General features: G+C 41.9%; 1 protein-coding gene across 1 annotated transcript in view; it reads right to left on the bottom strand.

The window, feature by feature from the left end:
• LOC136864661 (nucleoside hydrolase) overlaps positions 1–24,809 on the bottom strand; it is a 108,737-nt gene extending 83,928 nt beyond the window's left edge. Inside the window, exon 1 of the mRNA XM_067141954.2 lies at positions 24,613–24,809. The gene's annotated coding sequence lies outside the window, so the exon portion shown is untranslated. The remainder of the gene's footprint in view (positions 1–24,612) is intronic.
• Positions 24,810–25,013: the final 204 nt, after the last annotated feature.

The following is a 25,013-nucleotide window of genomic DNA, read 5'->3' as shown; positions in this document are numbered from 1 at the left end:
TCCCATACCCCCGCAAGGCCCCTGTTCAGCATAGCAGGTGAGGCCGCCTGGGTGAGGTACTGGTCATTCTCGCCAGTTGCATCCCCGATCCAATGTCTCACGCTCCAGGACACTACCCTTGAGGCGGTAGAGGTGGGATCCCTTGCTGAGTCCCATGAAAAACCAACCCTGGAGGGTAAACAGATTAGGAAAAAGAAGAATAAGCCTTCTATTAGAAATGCCCGGCGGCAATTCCACAGTAGGTCTTTTTCCTTCGAGCAATGTTCACGATGGATGCAAATACGGTTTTTGAAATTTGTCTCATTAATAACAATTTCACTGAATACTTATAGCCTTTTCTTTCAGTGTCCACCGTCCTTTCAATGACCTAAAAAGTTTATGAATAAGCATCGACAACCCGCATTGTCTATTGTCAGAAATTCATCGTAGACTGTCGCAATAACAGCACAGAAATGTTGCGCCCATATTTCATTTACTTATTAACCATTTCCTTTCATTTTGTCAGCTTGGATCACTGAGTAATGCCATTGACGTTTAAAAATCGCACACAAATACACAACACTTGATTCGCACGTATGTGCTTGTACGGATCTTCGACGTCACTGTAAGGATTCTGTGTACTTTTCACACAGAGTACCCTACACCGGTTTTCGAGTACAGCAAGTGACCTGGCACGTGAGTCATCCTCTTCTACTTGCCAAGCCTTTAGGGGAAGTGCACAACAACATGTGTTGACCTGCGATAAGAAACAGGTTCAACAAGCTCTATACTCGGCTACTGTACTTCCGCTACGCGTGGACAGAATGACATCACCGGCGTATCCTGCTACGGCCGTTCAAAACACATTAGGTCCTGAAATATTTGGCTCAGTTATGGGCAAACTAATAGGACAAGGTAAAAAGTACATAGCATATATTATGAGATGTATTTTTCTTAGCCGACTAGCTTAATATCTGCACGTATACACCTAACACCCTGTATATCTATGATATGTGTAAAGAAGTGGAATCAGAGATAAGGCTGTATGCAGATGATGTTACTCTGTACCCGGTACAGAGTAATAAATAAGTTACAAGATTGTGAGCAGCTGCAGGGTGACCTCGATAGTGTTGTGAGATGGACGGTGGGCAATGGTATGATGATAAACGGGGTTAAAAGTCAGGTTGTGAGTTTCACAAATAGGAAAAGTCCTCTTAGTTTTAATTACTGCGTTGATGGGGTGAAAGTTCCTTTTGGGGATCATTGTAAGTACCTAGGTGTTAATATAAGAAAAGAACTTCATTGGGGTAATCACATAAATATGATTGTTAATAAAGGGTACAGATCTCTGCACATGGTTATGAGGGTATTTAGGGGTTGTAGTAAGGATGTAAAGGAGAGGGCATATAAGTCTCTGGTAAGACCCCAACTAGAGTATGGTTCCAGTGTATGAAACCCTCACCAGGATTACTGGATTCAAGAACTGGAAAAAATCCAAAGAAAAGCAGCTCGATTTGTTCTGGGTGATTTCCGACAAAAGAGTAGCGTTACAAAAATGTTGCACAGTTTGGGCTGGGAAGACTTGGGAGAAAGGAGACAAGCTGCTCGATTAAGTGGTATGTTTGGAATAATAACAGTAAGTTATTATTCCAATAAAATATCATCAATACGGACCAAAAATGATATTTATTACATGTAAGTGGTATGTTCCGAGCTGTCAGTGGAGAGATGGCATGGGAGAACATCAGTAGACGAATAAGTTTGAGTGGTGTCTTTAAAAGTAGGAAAGATCACAATATGAAGATAAAGTTGGAATTCAAGAGGACAGATTGGGGCAAATATTCTTTTATAGGAAGGGGAGTTAGGAATTGGAATAACTTACCAAGGGAAATGTTCAATAATTTTCCAATTTCTTTGCGATCATTTAAGAAAAGGCTAGGAAAACTACAGATAGGGAATCTGTCACCTGGGCGACTGCCCTAAATGCAGATCAGTAGTGACTGATTGATTGAATACAGCTGGAATTAAAATTACCTGATAGGCCTTACTTATTCAGTTTATGTAGTACTTACGCGCTAACAGAAGAGATTTTACCAGTACGATAAGCACGTGTGGTACAGTACCGGTATCCTCTCTTTGCTAATTACCAGTGGTGTATGCTGGGATCAAGACGTGGGCTACCACTTGGCTTAGGTTATCCCTTTTCGATGGTTGGTTTATTGAACATCAATCCTTCAGGGTTTTTGAGCTGCAGTCAATAGCCAACGTAGTAGCCTGCTGTGTTGTCAAGGCTGCTTCACATACTGTCATGGCCTCTGGTACTGTCAGTGCCTCCTCAGTGCTCAACCCCTGATCAGTGGAGATGGTAGCCTGAGGTTTAACAAATTAAAGTACGTCTTTGTGGCTAAATGGATAGAATGCTTGCCTTTGGTGCGATGGTCCTTGTTCAATTTTCAAAATCAACCCCCTTATGCTCTTAATTCCCCTGGCTTGGGGACTGGGTACTTATGACGCCTTTGCCATTCATTTTACCCTCATTACGTCACCACTATGCTTATACAGATGCCATGCACTATTATTATTATTATTATTATTATTATTATTATTATTAATAATAATTATTATAATTATTATTAATTATTATTAATAACTATTATTAATAATATAAATATATATAATAATATTATGGTAATCTCCTTGGGAGATCAGTGGTGGTGTCCGACCCATGATCACGGATTTGAGTCTAACCAACAAAAGAGAACACTAAACCTGAAATATTGCATTTCATTTTAGCAGATCTACCAATAATAATAAAAAAAAAGACTATATTGCTCCTGTAACAGCAGCCCTGCAGTGTCTTCCTCCAAGGATGTAGAAGTAAACGGGAGTGAAATACCATCACTCTGTTATCTATATAATTAAGTCAGAAGTATGAGGTGAGGAAGTGTATACGATGAGTAACGTATGTTGTTAGCAGTGGCGATCTGACGGATCAAAGCCTAGCACACCTATGCCCGGTCACCGCTCCTATCCGATATACAGCAGCAGGCCGTGTGGGACGATTGGAGGGGAGGGGGACGAGAGTCTGGGCTGCGATATCAATCTCCGATGCCTTGCTCACAGAAATACGTGCGACGTTTTTTCTTACTGCTTTCAAGGTTTGTAAATGGAACATGTGTCAGATGCTTACATTATAATGTGTTTTAGACCTACATCATTCTCAATTGAGGTTTGGGCTTCACTGATAGCCTTGGTAGCCCTCAATATGCCACTGCTAATTACCATATAACAGTTTAATGGAAACAATAGGACTGGAGTTAAAATTAAATAATTCTTACGTGATAGGCCTACCAATTCTAAACTGCGTTTAGAATTTCCTAATTACAATTTGGATAACTGACCCAACAGAAATGTAGCTAAAGCCTTTTACTTTATTTCTCCAAGCTAACAGATCTTAAATACTGAAAGATCGAGGGTTCGAAATATAAATTACGGACACATGAACTACCTATTCAGAACCAAGCTTACAAATGATCGGAATACAGAAATCAGCTGATTTTTATTTATATTTTCTTGAGTACACTATCCCCTTTGTTCACGAATGTAGCCAACAATGCAATATTTGAATACGAAGAGCGGCAATAATCGATAATACAACGACTGTTAACCATTTCGCCAGTGAAATACCGGTACTGTATATTCTGCTGAAATCCTTTCTTTAAGCAAAATTTACAACAGTATCGCGTTATTTAAAGAAATTATTACCTTCGTGATAGCTGGAACAGTTGATATTTCTTCTTTCACGCAATCCTAATCCACAACCTGTAATCTAGCGAACGCCTACGGAACTATTAAGTGTAAACATGTAAATAAATACCGGTACCACTAATGTCAATTACTACAAACAAACACTAAACACGAATATTTGTGGAACAAAATGTACCGTATCTTACACACACACATTTCCCATTTTCACACCAGGCAAATGCTGGGGCTGTACCTTAATTAAGGCCACGGCCGCTTCCTTCCAACTCCTAGGCCTTTCCTATCCCATCGTCGCCATAAGACCTATCTGTGTTGGTGCGCCGTAAAGCCCCTAGCAAAAAAAAAAAAAAGATTATTTAATTTCTCGATGACCCCTGAAAGGTAATTCTTGCTTTGAAAGAAAACACACAGTACCGTATTTTCAAACTGTTACCAGTGGTAACAGTGAATACTAGCACGCTTCGCCACTGAATGATATATAAATGGGAGTTAAAGTTCATAATGACGATATTCATGCCATTCTTTCAAGTAAGTGAAATGGTACAAAAATACAACTAAGTCAGATCTCAGATTTTGTCGTTTTCAGCCATTCACCAATGTTACCGGGCGAGTTGGCCATGTGGTTAGGGGCGCGCGGCTGTGAGCTTGTATCCGGGAGATAGTGGGTTCGAGAACCCCGCTGTCGGCAGTCCTGAAGGTGGTTTTCCGTGGTTTCCCATTTTCACACCAGGCAAACGCAGGGGCTGTGCCTTAATTAAGGCCACGGCCGCTTCGTTCCCATTCCTAGGCCTTTCCTATCCCATCGTCGACATAAGACCTATCTGTGTCGGTGTGACGTAAAGAACAAAACCAAACAAAACTCACCAACTGATGGACTTTTATTTTCAATGAGCGACGAGGATACGAGGCCATAGCGGACGAACTCGTAACGAAGTAAACCAATGAATTTTTAGGCTGTAATTTTCCTCATTTTTGATGTAGAAATTGCTTTAGTTCTTCCTGTGATTATTATTATAAATTGATCAAATATTTTATCGTGATCAATTATTAGTACAAAATACTGAAACGAAGGGAACGAGAAAAGTAAGACGATAACGCATGTATTTTAAAAACACATCACAAAGTGGAAACTACAACACCAAGAAGAAATTGGTCGTTTCTGTTGATTTTGGAGATGTGAAGTTGTTCCATGTACGTACATAAACGATGCCGGTTTCATGTCAATTGTTTTTTTTTTTAACTTTATTTGGCTTTTGGTCCATCAACCATACAGCCAGCAAACCATTAAAAATTCACAAGTCACACAATATTATATATATGACAGACACACGAATGAAATGACATAAATGGCAGACAGAAAATATCACCTGAAAGTCTCTTTCACTCCACAAACTCCCTGGATGTTCTGATATTTACAATTTTTTAACAGGACTAAAATAAGAGCGGTAAAAAGACACAAATTATACAGTTACTCCCATAAATATTCGGTCACCCTGTTTTTTGATACACTTTTATTGGATAATTATTCTTACACTATAATGATAATGTATAACACAATGAAACATGTAGGAAAATATAATACAACGTTATAGACACATTGTGATGTAAGTCAAACTCTTCTGGCAGTCATTAGTACGCCATCTGTCGTACATTTAAATATAAGCAATAATTCCAGTGCCGCCTCAAAAATATTCGGCCACTGTAAAAAAAAGGAACATAAACTCGCATAATTCACAACCCTGTTACACATTCAGTACTTTGTAGGTCCACCTTCATGTTTTATGACCTCTTCCAGTCGATTCGGCATACTGGCGATAACTTTCTTGATATAATAAGAGCTTAATGCTGCCCATTCTTGTAGCAGTCTCCTCTTCAAGTCTGTGAGGGAACTTGTCGGGCGGAATTGCAGAGCTACCTTCATTTGACTGCACACATTCTCGATGGGGTTCAGATTGGGTGATTGTGGTGGAGTCTCCAAAACCTTCGGGCAGTTATACAGCAGCCACTCCCTGACAAGTTACGACTTGTGCTTGGGGTCGTTATCTTGGTAGAATTTGAAAGTACGCTGTATACCAAGTTGTTCCGCAGATTATCGCAAATTGTTTTTGAGGATAGCCAAATAGCCCTCTTTTGTCAAAATATGTTCAGTGAAACTCAGTGCACCAACCCTGTTCGATGCAACACATCCCCACACCATTGCACTTCCTTCACCATGTTTTACCGTTGCTTGTAAATTGCTTGTTTTCAGTACCTCGTGACGTTTCCGCCACACCAATTGCTTTCCATCGGACCCAAACACGTTGAACTTTGACTCATGAACAAATAACACATCCTCCCACCAAACACTGGGTTTGGTTATGTAGGTTTTGCGAACTCTAACCGCTTCTTTTCATATACCGCGCTAATGAATGGTTTCCTCCTAGCTCTTCTCCCAAGTAACTCATTCCTTCGCAGTGCTCTTCGCACGGTTGCAGTACTCACTTTCTTTCTACACCCCTCTAAGACAGCTGCTACCATTTTCTGAGCACTAATTTTTGGATTTCGTTTCCCATTCCGAAGCATAAACCGCTCCTGTCGTTCTGTCAGCCTTCTTGGTCTGCCTGTGTGAGGACCCGAATCAATTCTGTCTTCATTTTTGGATCGTCTGATTATATCTCCAACTATTATTCTGCTATGTTAAGCATCTACGATATATTTCTATGCGATTTACCTCGAGCATGATGGAATATCACGAGCTGGCGTTCTTCAAACGTGGTATTGTGTTGTCTTTTGCACCCTATTTGAAACCAGTCCACAACACTACAGCGAATGACTTCGGCACGATGGGTCTTGCGGCACCGCATTTCTGAACTGAAAGTTTTGCAACGCTATCTGCCCTGTCTCTGTCAATGAACACAACGGCAATCCTGGCCTTTCCGGGTGACCGAATATTTTTGAGGCGCGTCATTTCACCCACGTGAGCAATATCCTTCCTTTTACAGCATAATGTAAATCAATGCTCCCTGATTCCTCTTCGGCATAAGCAACCACGTGTAGTTCCATTACTTAGACACACTTGGTTTCACTTCCTGCTCATGGTTGCGTTATTGTCATCACTTTTTCGGGAATTTTATCAGTGGCCGAATATTTATGGGAGTGACTGTATATTTAAAACACTATAGTTGAGAAAATGTGCTGAAATCGCTTAAACTCTCTGTTTGACAGGAGAAAGAAAAACTGGCACGCTGGTTGGAGACAGTCTCTTTCACACCTCATACTCTTTGGATGGTCTGACACTCACAATTCATGATTTGCACTTTGTTTTTTGAACGTGACAAAAACCATTACAAATTGTTGATTAAGAGAGGTATTGGTTTGTTTATATCACGCACCTAGGTATGCGATTGATTGCGAGTCGCGTACGAACTAACTCCAGTATGCAGAGAATGGAGCAGCTTAGCTGGCTCGCGGTCTGTGAAGTAAAGCGATCCTCTGCCAAACATGCTTCGACAACATTATCAAGTTGCGCAGTTTGAGAGGGCAAAGATAACAGGTCTGTGCAAGTGTGTGTAACTGTAACTGCACGAGTTGGCCGATATTCATCTACAGTCGAACGTATGCATGACAGCTGTGGTCAAATGAAGACACACACACACACACACACACACACACACACACACACTAGTAGAACGCAAACTAACCATCCCGAAGGACTGTAGTGAAGAAAGATCAATGCACCATTCGGATCGTGGAAGGGATACCCTGCACCAACAGTGCAAATTTGAGCAAGTATAGCAACCCTCGTTCCACGTCACCATTGGTATTCGTTTGCGTGCAGCTGACTTAATTAATTTTCTTATTTTTGATTGTGTAGTAATCAGATACAGTCCGCCTCTGTGGAGTGGTAATGTAAGGGTTATTCTGCCCGAAGGCAGGTCCGAACCTCCGCAGAGGTGTTCCTGAGCCGGAGTTTACGTGCGGTAGGGTGGCCAGTTCCTTTCCGCTCCTCCATTCCCTTACCCCCCACCAACAGAGCGTGGCAAACCATCCAACTCCTGACCACGCCCAATGTTGCTTAACTTCGGAGATCTCACGGGATCCGGTGTTTCAACACGGCTACGGCCGTTGGCCTGGAGTAGTGGTTAGTGTGATTAGCTGCCACCCTCGGAGGCGAGGGTTCCATTTCCGGCTCTGCCGCGAAGTTTGACAAGTGGTTCGAGGGCTTGAATTGGGTCCATTCAGCCTCGGGAGGTCAACTTAGTAGGGGGAGGGGGATTCGATTCCCACCTCAGCCATCCTCGAAGTAGTTTTCCGTGGCTTCCCACTTTTCCTCCAGGTAAATGCAAATGCCGGGATGGCACCTACCTTAAGGCCACGGCCGCTTCCCTCCCTCTTCCTTGTGTATCCCTTCCAATCTCCCTCCCCCACCCACAAGGCCCCTGTTCAGCATAGGAGGTGTGGCCATTTAGGCGAAGTACAGGTCCTCCTGTCCAGTTGTATCCCCCGACCCAAAGTTTCACGCTCCAGGATACTGCCCTTGAAGGCGGTAAAGGTGGGATCCCTCGCCGAGTCCGAGTATGCAGAGGGTAAATGGATTAAGGAAGGAAAAGTAATAAGATACAGGTACGAAGTACTAAATTTTATACTGACTGTATAACAATATAAATGTTCTATAGGCCCCGTATCATCGAATGTAAGAACGGCTTGGTGTCGAAAAATATCACACTTGGGAAACAGAAAGATGAATGACATAATGTCGTATTAAGGATTGACTTGCACTTATACAAGCCACAATCATGGTCTCAAACGTGACCGAAACAAACCATGGAGAGGTGATGATGCTTGTTGTTTAAAGGGGCCTAAAATCTAGGTCATCGGCCCCTAATGGTACGAAATGAGACGAAATGAAATACCAAATTAATGATGATGATGGTGATTCTTGTTGTTTAAAGGGGCCTAACATTTAGGTTTGCCTTTGCTGGCAGGACCTAGTGTTTACAGTGCACTATGTCTTCTGGTATAGGCTAGAGCAATTTTGTTACTTTCATAGATCTGTCTCTGTCTTATCCTTGGCTTTGACAATATGAAAGTGACTGAGGTATGATCGATGCTAGTAATGCCAATCCTTATACAGCCAGTCCCTGCTATGAATGGTGTGAAAATGTTGCTCATAAGGTCCGTTGGTGTATGTATTTCAGTGGGCTTGGCAGACTGATATGTAATAGCAACTCTGGCTCGGTGAGGAAAGCAACGGGAAACTACTTCACTCCTCATTTCCCTAGTACGCCTCTTCATTGATGCCTAGGCCATCTGTGACAGCTGATGGCAGAGCTGTTGAGGATCCCACCAGCGTAGCGCTGACGGACTGAAAATACATACAACATCTAAGTCATCGGCCCCTAATGGTACGAAATGAGACGGAATGAAATGACAAATTAAAAGCCCAAAAACATCCACTGACCACAATTCAAAACGTGAGGACGAAGAATGAATGGATGGATGGATATGAATTTAAAACGATCAGTGGAACCGACCCACAGTGCCTCACATGTACAGAAGCTGGCGTGGAACAATAGTTTTACTGACCAAGGGACTGCTGCTATAGCACAATACTGTATCGATGATACTTGTAGTCGAAAGGGGACCAAAATCGAAGTCAGCGGCCCATCACAATGGTACTTATCGCTAGGAAAGTAGAACCACGGTGTTTTTCATGTTGCGGTACTAATCGCGGTATTCCACACATTATGGTACTACTCACAGGTGATGAAATTCGCACATGTATTACAGACCTACGCTGTTTCGCACATTGCGGCGCCATTTACAGGCAACGCAAACCTATGGTGTTCATCACATAAGGGTACTAACCACAGGGACTCGTACTATCCCGTGGTGTTCCTCGTATAGTGGGTACTAATCATAGGCAAGGCAGAACCATGGGTTCCCTCAACCCATGGTGTCGCTCATATAGTGCTACTAATCACAGGTACTGTAAAAGCCGTCGCGCTCTCGTTTGCTACTAATCGCAAACCTAGTTGGTACCCAACATAGAGGTACTGCGCGCAAGTAAAAGCGACCCATGGTGTTCCCCGCGTGGTGGTACTAATCACAAGTAGTTTCATGGTTCTAATTTGATCATCCCTTGGTCGCCCCTTTTAGTCGCCTCTTACGACAGGTAGGGGATATCGTGGGTTAATTCTTCGTCTGTGTCCCCCACCCACATGGGGTTGTGTGTTTGGTTCGCGAGAGGTATTTTATTTCCCTCAAGTCCGCCGGCAAGCCGGTTAAGACCCCCTATCCGCCACCTGGGATGCGCCACGTGGAAGTATCACCCCTCCCCCCGCTTCGCCAGCGTAGTAGGTTCGTGGACCATGGAGAGGGGCCGAGCCGATCTAATAATAATGTTATTGGATTTACGACTCACTAACTACCTTTTTACGGTTTTTCGGAGACGTCGAAGTGCCGGAATTTAGTCCCGCAGGAGTTCTTTTACGCACCAGTAAATCTACCGACACGAGGCTGACGTATCTGAGCACCTTCAAATACCACCGCACTGAGCCAGATCGAACCTGCCAAGTTGGGGTCAGAAAGCCAGCGCCTCAACCGTCTGAGCCACTCAGCCTGACCGGGGCCGATCTTATTGTCGAGAAACACATAGTATGGGCCCAACATCAGTCAATATGAACTGCGCTTTAATGTGAAAACAAAATTGGTGATCGCTATAAGCTTGCTTTCGGGAGGTGGTGGGTTCACATCCCACCGTCGGCAGCCCGGAAGATGGTTTTCCCGTGATTTCTCATTTTCATACCAGGTAAATGCTGGGAATGTACCTTAATTAAGGTCACGGCAGCCAGCTATTTGGCCAATCCGTGCGTCGCCGAAAACCTTCGAAGTGTTAGTGCGACGTTAAACCACAAGAAATTCACAACAAAAGTGGTGATTGTTGAGGGCAACATGGCTGCTCGATAGTATATTGGCTGCCCCTCTGATGTTAAAAGTTACAAATGGTAGGACAATAGGACCATGCCCGAGCTCACACTACACGCACAGGGAAGCTCTCCATGCCATCACAACTTTAGATGTGACCCACTAGTTCCCCGGACCTAAGCCCTGGGGAAAATGTCTGAGACATGATCATGACAGCTAGAGCAGGCGACTGAAAAGCTCTCCTTAGTCAACCTGAAATGTGGAACAACTGATGGATCTTCGCGATGCAGCAACCATGCGCAGCAGATACGCAGGCGGTAGTCCGGAGACTGATTAACATCCCACATCGAAAAACTTAGAAAAAGTATTAAAGCTGGTCGGCCCAAACACAGAGGATCGGGGAAGTCTAGTCTACTGTACTCATCGCATCAGTGCCCGATCCCTGTTATGCATGTATATTCAATTTTAGTTTTACAGTGATGCAATTTCTACTTTTAATAACTTAGTGAAAATTGTAGATGATCACTATGTAACTTCTGAAAATAACTACGTTAGACGACGAAATGGTCTTTGTTAAATAATTCTCTAACGTCTAATGTGTCATTTGTATCTTTTGACACAATTCCCTAGTATCTAAAATCGTTCCAATCCCGATCGATTGTGGTGGGTTTCTATTCAGCAACGTTCCGTACAGTACATGATGTGACCGTCTAAGCAATTGTGCTACTCAGCCGGTCAATTTAACGTCTGAACCGGGAAAGGGGCACGATATCGGTACCTCAAGTACCAATTAAACAATTACCACCGGGAAAGACACATACTTTACGTACGAGTAGCCTAGTTTCATAAAGGATATCAGGCGTGCGTGAAAATTAAGAAAGTCACCCACATTCTTGGGAAAACTTAAGCCTGCTGGAAGACTGCACCGTTGGAATATCTGAGACTCAAAACCCGGCAGTGTCAGTGGCCACGACAAGCAGCCGGAAATTTATATCTGGATGGAGAAAATGGGGCCATAATCCTTGGAACCTATCGCATTTGCAGACCACAATAATAATAAAGAACGTCGCAAACGAGGCGCCGTTCACTCGGAAACCTGGTTAGACGCGGTTTCGATCTCCCGTCTGAAGGTTAAAAGATTAAGAAAATAAGACTTTCGCCTGAGGTCAATGGGATTTAGAGTGGTTAAATGTGACAAATCAGAAAAATTGGCTTCCGACATGCCATTGAAATCCTGAGGAACAAAATTCCGTACCGCCAGCGTCTGCAGAGACCATCGGCATGTAGAACGGACATGAAGAATATATTATAAAATGTAGTAGTAGTAGTCAGTGATGGGAAAAGTACAAGGAAAAAGTAATTGGGCTCGGTTACAGTTACTTAAGGAATATTTTACTCAACTACGATTACAAATTACTTTTCCAACAGGTAATAAGTAAAATTACAATTACAATTACTGTACAGAATGTTAGTCGTGTTACTGCATATCGCATTAACAGTTATATTTGAGTGATTTTATGACTTATTTGTGTAACTTACATTATTGTAGTGTTTATTTATATTTCTTGAAATTGTGAATAGAGGGCAGCACTTGGCTTCCGGGACTGTTTTCTGGCGCGAGTGACTGGCGAGAGAAAAGAGAGTAGCGCGTCAGACATGCCGCTAGTAATATGTAGAGACAGCAGTCTCACAAAATACTAGCACAACAGTGCTAACCTTTCAGGTGCAGCCAAACCATTGGCACAATAACAATTAGGAACACAAGTGTAAAGAATATTTCGAGTGTTAATTTGTGTCAGTACGTACCGCATGTGTAAATAAAATTTTATTGTATATGTACAAGAAGTACGTTCAGTACTAGTGCCTTTTGTAGTTCACGTACATCTGAATATATGTGACTTGTGTACTTTTTATGTTTTATATACTGTATTGCCTTAATAACATTTAAGTGGTCCTCCGAAAGTGTAATTCATTGTTTTTATGTGTGGTTATCATACGCGACCTCCAGAGGTAAAGTTTTGATCGAAAAATAAACAACATTTTCATCTCGGTCAAACATTTTGGTCCTAACGGGCCGGATACTTCGAGCTTTCATTTTATGTGACAACAAACATAGTGCATTTACAGTGACTGGATTATGCCGATAATATATTGTGATGTATCGTGGTGCAATTTATGACGCAATTCGCCACATGGCTGATTTACGCGCGAACTCACGCCGCTAAATCAGAGCTACCAACCGCGCCGGTCAAATCTTCCGCGCTGTGGAATACAACCTGTGGACTGTTGGCAGTAGCAACCCTGAGCCATATCAAGATGGCTCCTTGATGACAACAACTACTTCCCACACCTTACAAGGTCAGATCCAATTCATATCTTTATTCCTATCCTTTCATTATGGCAGAGGAGAGTATTAAAATTCTAATACGCAAACGAGGTGTAATAAAGGGCAGCGTAACACGTATTAAAAACTTCGTAGATGGGTTTAACAGTGAGCAGGGAATTGTGGCTATTATCTCTCGTAGGGAAAGTTTAGAGGAATTGAAACAAAGGTATGAGGACATTCAATCCCAGCTAGAAATCAGTGAGGAGGGAGAAATATACGAAGCAGATAGAGAAATATTTGAAGACACATATCATCAGATAAAGGTCGACATAGACAGAATAATCACCCAGCATGAAATAACAGGTCTTTCCAGACACTCCAGTCAAGGGAATATCTCAGTAAGCAATAATTACAATGGGGCGCACATCAAATTACCTACTATTACACTGAAACCATTTGGAGGCGAGTACGAAGACTGGAGAGGATTTCACGATTCCTTTGTATCTATGATCCATAACAATCAAGATTTGCATGATATACAGAAATTTCACTACCTAATTAGCAGTCTAAGAAACGAACCTCTTTCAATTGCACAAAGTCTCCCTCTATCTGCTGAAAACTACAGCATAGTTTGGCAAAGGTTAATAGACAGGTTTCAAAACAACAAATTAATTTCGTCAATCCACATTAAACGGATATTAGAGCAAGACTCAATCCAGAAAGAGAATGCCAGTTCTCTCAGAGAGGCTATAAACACAAGTCAGGCCAATGTAAAAGCATTACAAGCCCTTGACTTAGATGTTTCAATTGAAGATTTATTATTGTCACAATTGTTAATCAACAAACTAGACCCAGCGACTAGGAAGGCATGGGAAATACACACTTCAGGTTCTGAGTTAGAATCTCTGGAGGTGTTGTGGACATTTTTAGAAAAGAGATGTTTAGCACTTGAGGCAATCAAGCCAGGTACTCAAGTTCAACAGATTAAACAGTCGATTAGATCTACACCCAAACATCAAGTAAGCAATGTGCATGCTAGTGTTAATTACCAATGTGTACTCTGCAAGGGCTCACATTACCTATTTAAGTGCGAGTCCTTCAAAAGGCTCAATGTCCATGAGAGACATAATGTTGTGAGAGATTACAAATTATGCTTTAACTGCTTGGGCAGTAATCATAATGTCAATCAGTGCCAATCAGGCTCGTGCAAGATGTGCGGAAAGTATCACAATTCACTATTGCATGATGACACCAGACGTGACCGCAGCAGGCCAATGCTTAGCTCACGGGAAACAGAGAGAGAACACAGCTCACGCCAAGCAGTAGCTAATCACACAACCCGTTCAACAGATGTTACTCACTGCGCTGTCAAGGAATCCGATCTGTCTACAGTCTTGATATCAACAGCGATAGTCAAGGTTAAGGACATTCACGGTAATATGCATGAGGCTAGATGTCTTTTGGATTCAGGTTCTCAGACAAATTTCGTGAGCGAAGAACTAGCTCAATTATTACGTCTAAGAAAACAAAAACATGTTACACCAGTAACTGGAATTAACGGTGCAGGAGTTCAAACCTCACACTGCATTACAGTTCATTTGCAATCTGCGGTCAGCCCTTTCAATGTAGATGCCACATGCTTAGTGCTACCAAAGATTACAAACAATTTGCCAAGTAGAAAAATCGACATTTCAAGATGGAATCTACCCACCAATATAAAATATGCCGACAGAAATTTCCACATTCCAAGCAAGATCGATTTGCTACTCTGTGCAGACATATTCTTTAAGGTTATATTGGAGGGCAAGAAAACTCGTGATGGGTATCCAACATTGCAGAATACGAAACTGGGTTGGGTAGTAGCTGGCCAGGCACCCATACAACACCAAGGGGAACATGCAACATCACTATTCATCCAGGTAGACCAATTAGACACACACCTTAAAAGATTCTGGGAAATAGAAGAACTGAATATGCCACCAATCACTAAAGAAGAAAGAGATTGCGAAGAACACTTCACTAAGAACACAACGCGAGATGCTACAGGAAGGTTCCGAGTTCGACTGCCACTTAAACAGACTTCATCGCAGTTAGGGAATTCATACCCTCAGGCAGTAGTGAGATTCTACAGTATTGAGAAGAAACTTAATCGTGATCCCAAATTAAGAGAAGAATATTCAGCATTCATGAATGAATATCTGAAACTTGGCCACATGAAACCGGTACCCACGTGCACTGAAGATGGAGGATACTTCATGCCACATCATGCCGTATTCAAACCAACAAGTACCAGCACTAAAACTCGTGTTGTCTTTGATGCGTCTGCTAAGACTGACAGTGGCGTATCTTTGAATGACAAGTTACTCGTAGGTCCTACCATACAAGACGACCTGCATTCTATTGTACTACGTTTCAGATCACACAAGATTGCTCTTGTCGCAGATATTACAAAAATGTATCGACAAATACAAGTTGACAACAAGGACATGAAACTACAACGAATACTATGGAGAAACACTAGCACCGAACCTCTCCAGTGTTATGAACTCACGACAGTTACTTACGGTACGGCAAGTGCTCCCTTTCTCGCTGTGAGGTGTTTGAAACAGTTAGCCGATGACGAATCAAAGGAATTTCCACAAGCAGCAGCTGTCCTTAGAAAGGATTTTTATGTTGATGACCTCCTAACCGGAGCCAGTACTGAATCAGAAGCCATTCGTTTACAGCAAGAATTAGAGACATTACTGTTAAGAGGGAGATTTGAACTTAAGAAATGGTGTTCTAACAGCAGTAAGGTCATGTCAAAAATACCAGAAGAAAATAGAGAAACCAAATCACCACTTCAACTCGACAATGCAGACACAGTAAGAACATTGGGAATACTATGGCACCCTTCTACGGACCAGTTTCAATTCGACATAACTGTTAAAAGGGTTTCCCATGCAACCAAGAGAAGTGTACTCTCAACTATTGCTGCAATTTTTGACCCTCTGGGCTTATTGGGTCCAGTTATTCTCTCATGCAAGGTCTTCATGCAACAACTCTGGACCTTTCAATTAAAATGGGATCAAGACCTGCCGAGTCAGCTTCTTAACACTTGGAATGCTATTTACTCGCAATTACCAGAACTTAACGACATCAAAATTGACAGGTACATTTTAAGTAAGACTAAAGTTGTAAATTGTGAATTACATGGTTTCTGCGACGCCTCTGAACGTGCTTACGGGGCTTGCGTGTACATTCGTACCACAGATGAAGAAGGGCTTATTTCATGCAATTTGATGTGTTCTAAATCAAGAGTCGCCCCACTTAAACAATTGTCAATTCCACGCTTAGAATTGTGCGGCGCTCTCCTGTTAGCAAGATTACTTAAGCGAACGTTCACGAGTCTCAACCTGGATATAAGTTCTATTCATGCGTGGACAGACTCTACAATTGTCTTACAATGGATTGCGTCACCGTCGACGAGGTGGAAAACATTCGTCGCCAACCGGGTCTCTGAAATCCAGGACACGGCAGAAAACTGCACATGGCATCATGTGTCTACACAAGAGAATCCAGCTGACATATTGTCACGAGGAAGCGAGCCTCAAGCATTAAAATCACATGACCTCTGGTGGCATGGACCGTCCTGGTTGTGCCAGCCTGAAGAATTATGGCCAATCAGTACTGCAGAATGTACCTCAGAAGCACTTGAAGCCAAACCCACTACATGTGCAATCAACAGCTGCGATAATGAAGACATCACTACACGGTTTTCCTCGTTATCAAGAATGAAACGTGTCTTTGCGTACTGTAAAAGATTCATCTACAATTTACAGCACTCGCATGCGAAGATTACAGGAAATCTAAGCACGGAAGAATGCAACAATGCACTACTTTGCTGTGTACGATATATTCAACACCAGGAATTTCAGAAGGAAATTCAATATCTTCAACTGAAAAAAGAAGTTGACAAGAGAAGTCAGTTAAAATCTCTCGCTCCATTTCTTGATAAAGATGAGTGTCTCAGAGTGGGCGGGCGATTACGTAATGCAGACGCAGCATATGACCAGAAACATCAGATTATACTACCAGCGCATCACCATGTCACGAAATTAATTATTCGTGACGAACACTTAAGATTACTACATGCTAGCACACAGCTACTAGTTGCATCACTTAGAATGAAGTATTGGATTCCTCACGCCAGGACAACTGTCAAAGGTGTCATTCGCAAATGTGTGACATGTTACAGGTTCAAGGCCGAGAGCTCATCGCAATTGATGGGCCAGCTGCCTGCTGAAAGAGTTAAACCCACTCGTCCTTTCCTATATAGCGGTGTAGACTTTGCGGGACCCTTCTTCATTAAACAGGGTTCTCCACGTAGTAACACGAGAGTAAAATGCTACGTTGCACTTTTTGTCTGCTTAGCCACCAAGGCCATTCACTTGGAACTTGTAAGCAATTTAACCACCGAAGCCTTCATTGCTGCCTTAAGGAGAATGATAGCCCGGAGAGGAAAGGTACTTCAACTTCACAGTGACAATGGTTCATCATTCATCGGAGCCAGAAATCAACTTCGAGAACTTAACAAATTATTCCAATCAGAGCAACACCAACGTGAAATTGATAATGTTGGAATCCAAGAAGGATTTACCTGGAAATTCATTCCTCCACGAGCACCAAATTTCGGAGGTCTTTGGGAAGCTGGGGTGAAATCTATGAAATTTCACCTTACTAGAATCACAAAGCACGCTCACTTGACATTCGAAGAAATGACCACTCTTCTCTGTCAGATTGAATCCATTTTAAATTCACGTCCAATCACTCTCCTGAACAATGACCCAAATGACACCTCTTATCTTTCACCCGGACATTTCCTGATAGGAGAACCCATGATGGCCATACCTGAAACAGACCTAACCTTATCAAATACTTCAAGGCTTTCCAGGTGGAATCATCTTCAAAAAATGAAGGGACATTTTTGGAACAGGTGGTCATCCGACTATCTGGGCAGCTTGCAGCAACGCATGAGATGGAAGTCAGCACAGCCCAGTGTATCTACAGGAACTGTTGTCCTAATTAAGGAGGACAACACTCCACCATTGGACTGGAGACTAGGCATCATTGAGCAAACATTTCCAGGCAAGGACGGGTTGGTGAGAGTCGTTGATGTCCGTACACCCACAGGAGTTTATAGGAGACCTGTGTGCAAATTATGCCCACTCCCAATTGACTAGTGACCTCAGTGTAGTGCGTCGTCCATATTTTCTTGTGTATTTGTGCATATGTATTTATCTTTGCCTTGACAGTTTTTCTTTTTTTTGAGACAGAACTCATGCATTACTTGTCTTATTTTCAGGGTATTTAATTTCATTGTTATTGCATTTAATTTGTAAAATGTGAGCACATTTTAAGTGGGCCGGTATGTTACTGCATATCGCATTAACAGTTATATTTGAGTGATTTTATGACTTATTTGTGTAACTTACATTATTGTAGTGTTTATTTATATTTCTTGAAATTGTGAATAGAGGGCAGCACTTGGCTTCCGGGACTGTTTTCTGGCGCGAGTGACTGGCGAGAGAAAAGAGAGTAGCGCGTCAGACATGCCGCTAGTAACATGTAGAGACAGCAGTCTCACAAAATACTAGCACAACAGTGCTAACCTTTCAGGTGCAGCCAAACCATTGGCACAATAACAATTAGGAACACAAGTGTAAAGAATATTTCGAGTGTTAATTTGTGTCAGTACGTACCGCATGTGTAAATAAAATTTTATTGTATATGTACAAGAAGTACGTTCAGTACTAGTGCCTTTTGTAGTTCACGTACATCTGAATATATGTGACTTGTGTACTTTTTATGTTTTATATACTGTATTGCCTTAATAACATTTAAGTGGTCCTCCGAAAGTGTAATTCATTGTTTTTATGTGTGGTTATCATACGCGACCTCCAGAGGTAAAGTTTTGATCGAAAAATAAACAACATTTTCATCTCGGTCAAACAAGTCGTATGGAAATCATTGCTTGGTTTGCTTGGGGCTGGAGTAATACAAAAGCTTGCAAGCAAAGGGAATATATTATTTCATTCTGTGTGTGTGTGTATGTGTGTGTGTGTTTTAGCATAGAGGCATTAAGTGGTTATCATTACTTGGCGAGGGTGTAGGCCGCCCCCTTGACTGAACTCAAGAACCGAAAATAAGCGATCTTAGCCGAGTGAGAAAGGCGGCAGAAAAACAAAGATGGAGTGAGCTGTTTTTGTATAGGCCTACTTGTACGTAACGATAATTGTGGTATAAGATTAGTGTGTAACTAAGGTGGATTCCGTGTGTTGTGTACTTCACTACAAGACTAAACATGAAGCTTTAGAATTTTATAAATTATATATTCCCATCATTTTTATTTTAGTTAATGAAAGCGTTTGAAATGATTTCCTATTTACTTTCCAAATAAATTAATTAGTTCTTAAAATTCGCTAATCCTGACGCCCTACATGGGCATTGAAGGAATACCTATGTTTAATTTGAAGAACATCATTGGAATGTCTTTGAAAGTACTGGAGAGGAAAGAAAGTAGTACCTCATCCAGAACTGTGGTTCTGCTTTTAGTAGGACTGAAAAAGTTATCTTCACCATAATTTATTTTTTCACGTTTCTGCTTCCACGCGATGTAGGCCTATATCAGTTAATAATAATGTTCCTTTTTCACGTCCCACTAACCACTTTTGATGGTTTTCGGAGAAGACGAGGTGCCAGAAGTTTGTCCCGCGGGAGTTCTTCTACGTGCCAGTAAATCTACAGACAGGAGGCTGACGTATTTGAGCACCTTCAAATACTACCGGACTGAGCCAGGATTGAACCTGCTAAGTTGACCCCAAGCGCCTCAACCGTCTGAGCCACTCAACCCGGTCTTACATCAGTTACAAGAATGCGAAGTTTACAATTTTATTTTTCGTTTGTTTTTGTTTGCTATTTGCTTTACGTCGCACTGAACAGATATGTTTTATGGCGACGATGGGATAGGAAAGGCCTGGGAATGGGAGGGAAGCGGCCGTGGCCTTAATTAAGGTACAGTCCCAGCATTTGCCTGGTGTGAAAATGGGGAACCACGGAAAACCATCTTCAGGGCTGCCGACAGTGGGGTTCGAACCCACTATCTCCCGATTACTGGATAATGGCTTTGCTACATTGTATACAGAATTCTAGGTTAGATAGTGTACACGTTGTGAGCAAGATTGTATTAAATTGCATAGCTCTTATCGTTACGCTAGAAACGCGGCGGGGAAAACACCAAACATCTTTTATCAAATGAAGACTGAGTTACGGAATTATCACTGTAATGGTAGACACGCTTGCAAACCATCAGTCACAATCAAGTTGGGGAGTTTTCATTATAATGGTAGACACTCACTCTCTACCTGCCTTTTTACATCCTTAGAAAGACTGTCTTAGTGGTTTTCCCAAATGAAATGAACATACATTACAATGACGTCAGTAGGAATGGAGCGATTAAAATCAATGCTTTCATATGAAATACTCGATCAAATGAAATATCACACATTTTCTCACTTTTAACGAACAGGACTACACCGCCGATCTAACAGTCCAAAGTTCCAGAGCTGGAATGACCAAGCCGCAGACAACCGTGAATCGTGAACACTCCGTCTTTTTTCGGCGGGGAGAGGGTCGAATAGTGGCGAGTCCCAGGGCAAAAACTATGCCCTTTTACTAATCTGTTTCCTAGTGGTACCCCATGAGTCGGAAAATATCAATTCACTACACTGGCAGCGGAAAAGTCTATCTGACTTGGAGGCAAATTTTTCCTCCAAGCCAGAGGAGAAACCCCCTCTTCACTGATAATTTGGAATAAAATGAATGTAGAATTTAGGAAAAATGAAGAGGAAGAAGCTTTTCTTAAGAAACGGTTCTTCTCAGGGTTGAATTTTGAGTTATTTAGTGAATTGTGGTGCTATAATTTGGAATAGGCCTAAATTGTTATTCTAGACCAGGCCATACTACTACTACTACTACTACTACTACTACTACTACTACTAAGTCAGCCTCTGCCTTTATGCACACTGATCATTCAAAACAGCGCGTCAGAGTAGGGATCGAATAACTGGAATGCTATGAAGAACCCGTGTGTTACATACCAGCTGTATCAGAAAATGTATGAACCAGAGGAATGGCATGCTAAAGAAGAAAGTTTTCTAACTTCCCAGCTATTTCCCGCAAATATTCAGTCAGGCTATTATACTCGGTACGCAGCAGTTGGGAGTTGAGAGGCAGCATAAGAGACAAATAACATTACATTGACCATGTTTGTTATGATGTTATTTTTGATCAATGTTATGCGCTTTCGATATTGTAGGCCTTCACATTTAGTTTTCTTCCGACTCTGAAATACCACTCATCACAGTCGGTACGGTAAAACTGAATTAAACATAAATGATCGGAAATTGTATTTTCTGCAACTTTTGTTATGCAGTGCTTTCCGATAGGACCAAAAACATAGGTATATAAAAATTAAATTTTAGGCGCCTTCCCCTAAACTACAGTTTCATCCAGGGTGAATAAAATTGTTCATAGCTTAGACTGTAGTTTCATATTCCCCGTCTCTATATACCGATTTTCATTAAATTCTGTTAACCCATTTTCTCGTGGCTCGGCGTCGATATGGACTTAGCAACAAAAATACAAATTCATGAATATCTGTGTTATCATAGCCGGTACGGTAAAAATGTATAAGACATAAATGGACGGAAATTTAATTCTATATAACTTCGGTTATGTAGTATTTATCGATACGACCACTAATAATATTAATATTTGAGAATTACATTTTAGGCCTTCCCCTAAACTACCACTTTATTCAGCGTGAATAAAATTATTTATATCTCAGATTGTAGTGGCTCATTCTCCTACTTTGTATACCAGTTTTCAATGAGATAGGACCACTAATGACGTAAATCTTTAAGAATTAAATGTTAGGCCTTCCCCTAAACTACCATTTCAATCAGCGTGAGTAAAATTATTTATAGCCTAGATTGTAGCGACATATTTTCAGACTTTGCTTACCAATTTTTATTACGATAGGACCATTAATAACATAAATATTTGAAAATTAAATTTTAGACCTTCCCCTAAACTACCATTTCTGTCAGCGTAAATGAAATTATTTATGGTTTAGATTGTAGCGACTTATTCGCCGACTTTGTATACCGATTTTCAGTAAATTCTCTTTAGCCGTTTTCTAGTGATACGTGTACAGACAGACAGACAGACAGACAGACAGACAGACAGACAGACAGACAGACAGACAGACAGACAGACAGACAGACAGACAGACAGACAGACAGACAGACAGACAGAAATTACGGAAAAGTAAAAAGTGAATGTCCTTGTTACTGTGGACATGACCGATGCAGACATATAATTCTTTTCAAATTCTGAGCAATGTACAGACAAAACTGTTATTTTATATATATAGAAGTAAATTACAGTGAAAATTAAATTTTGTAATAAGTAACGATTAAAAATAAAAATTTTTTTTTTTTTTTTTTTACAATTTGGTTTACTGTATGTCGCACCGACACAGTCTTAGGGCGATGATGGGATGGGAAAGGGCTAGGAGTAGGAAGGAAGCGGCCATGGCCTTAATCAAGGTACAACCTCAGTATCTGCCTGGTGTGAATGTGGGAAACCACGGAAAACCATCTTTAGGGCTCCGACAGTGGCGATCGAACCCACTATCTACCGGATCCAATAAAAATACCAAGGATGTAATAGTTACAAGTAATTCGGTTACATTTACTCAATTACTTCGCATCTCTGGTAGCAGTCGTAGTAGTACAGTTGATTCTCGTTAATTCGACATAGGATAATTCGAAAATTGGATAATTTGAATAAAAATCGTATTTAATTCGTATTTTCTAAGCTTAATTTCGATAATTCGTAGTCAGAATTGTATCGCATGTGACTTTTTTACGAAATGAAGCCTTCAAATAACTCCCAAGAATTCTCTATTTTTATTATACCTTACCTTAAGTATTCGCTAACCTTTATCTCTGCTACTGTCAACGAGTGCAGGATCGGCATGGCCTTGACCATCGCTTATCTACGGGCATTCGCACCAGTGTTGCCAACTTAGCGGATTTCCCGCTAAATATGGCGTATTCTAAATCCTAGCGGCGAAAAATCCACATAGTCCGCCTCTGTGGTGCAGTGGGTATGTAATTACCTGCCACCCCTGGAGGCCCGGGTTCGATTCCCGGCTCTGCCACGAAATTTGAAAAGTGGTACGAGGGATGGAACGGGGCCCACTCAGCCTCGGGAGGTCAGCTGAGTAGAGGTGGGTTCGATTCCCACCTCAGCCATCCTGGAAGTGGTTTTCCGTGGTTTCCCACTTCTCCTCCAGGCAAATGCCGGGATGGTACCTAACTTAAGGCCACGGCCGCTTTCTTCCCTCTTCCTTGTCTATCCCTTCCAATCTTCCCATCTCCCCACAAGGCCCCTGTTCAGCATAGCAGGTAAGGCCGCCTGGACGAGCTACTGGTCATTCTCCCCAGTTGTATCCCCCGACACAATGTCTCACGCTCCAGGACACTGCCCTTGAGGCGGTAGAGGTAGGATCCCTCGCCGATTCCGAGGGAAGAACAAACCCTGGAGGGTAAACTGATTAAGAAAGAAAGAAAGAAAGAAAGAAAGAAAGAAAGAAAGAAAGAAACAATTACTTTTATTGGCTTTACATCCCACTAACCACTCTTACGGTTTTCGGAGACACAGAAGTGACGAAATTTGATCCCGCAGGAGTTATTTTACGTGCCACTAAATCTACCGACACGAAGCTGATGCATTTGAGCACCTTTAAAGACCGCCGGATTGAGTCAGGATCGATCCTGCCAAGTTGGGATCAGAAGGCCAGCGCCTCAACAGTCTGACCCACTCACCCCAGCTATTTATGTATGTATTTATTTATTTATTTATTTATTTATTTATTTATTTATTTATTTATTTATTTATTTATTTATTTATTTATCGTATGGCTTTAAGTACCGGGAGTGTCCGAGGACATGTTTGGCTCGCCTGGTGCAGGTCTTTCTCTTTGAAACCCATGGGAAACCTGCGCGTCTGTGGATCTGGGATGATGATGAGGCAGCGAGAGCGTGAAACCCTTGTCGGCACTTAACCTACACCTGTCGAATAACACCATGGGGTCTGCTCCAAGCTTTACGCGTCCATCCGCCGGACGAATCACCATCAGCAGCCTCGTATGCCCTCACTCCTTTTGAACAGTGCGGAGAGGTTCGGAATTTGATCCAGGCTTTTGGCACGCTATCTAGTGAATAGAAGTGGTATATCATCACCTCTCCTACTCTGTCCGTCAACATTCTGATGGTAAAAATGTTTTTACCAACGGGACTCGAACCGGCTAACCACCGGCGTCAGACCATTCAGACTTCACGCCTTAACGGTATTGGCCACCAAGTTGTAGTCGTATATAACCTTTGTCCTAGGAATCTGCAAGTAGAGTACCTCCATATGTATGAAACAAGCTTCAAGTAGGTGCTGAAATGCCAGTTAGTTCCAAGAGCGTTGGACTTGGCTAGGACCAGGCGTCGATTAGTAACAGTAGTATAAAATGTACTTACGTCTGGCACGGAAGAGAGTAAACCTCGAGACACGTCGAGCAACGTACTCGAAATGATACTGGTTGTACTTGGTCAGTTCTGTTCCCAGTTAGAAACGTTTGGCCGTGAGAGGCGTGACTATTATAGAAGCACGTGATGTCGATTGCAAGTCGTGGTGGTGGGAGTCGCCTTGGGAGGGAGAAGCAGCTCAGTGTACAGGAGCGAGACTCGTTCCGAGTGTCGTGTATTATCCGCGCACTTTTTAGTGATAGATTTTTGTACTCGTTGGAGAAGTAAGAAGGGTTCCGTCAATACTGCCAACTGAATGGAAATGAAATCTAAATTGAATCGATAATATGATCGATCGATAAGAATTTTATAAACCTTTATTATTTTAAGCAAACAACTGTGTCACACACACA

This window comes from Anabrus simplex, chromosome 2, assembly GCF_040414725.1.
Source record: "Anabrus simplex isolate iqAnaSimp1 chromosome 2, ASM4041472v1, whole genome shotgun sequence".
NCBI lineage: Eukaryota > Metazoa > Arthropoda > Insecta > Orthoptera > Tettigoniidae > Anabrus > Anabrus simplex.
This window is presented reverse-complemented; position numbering and strand designations above follow the sequence as displayed.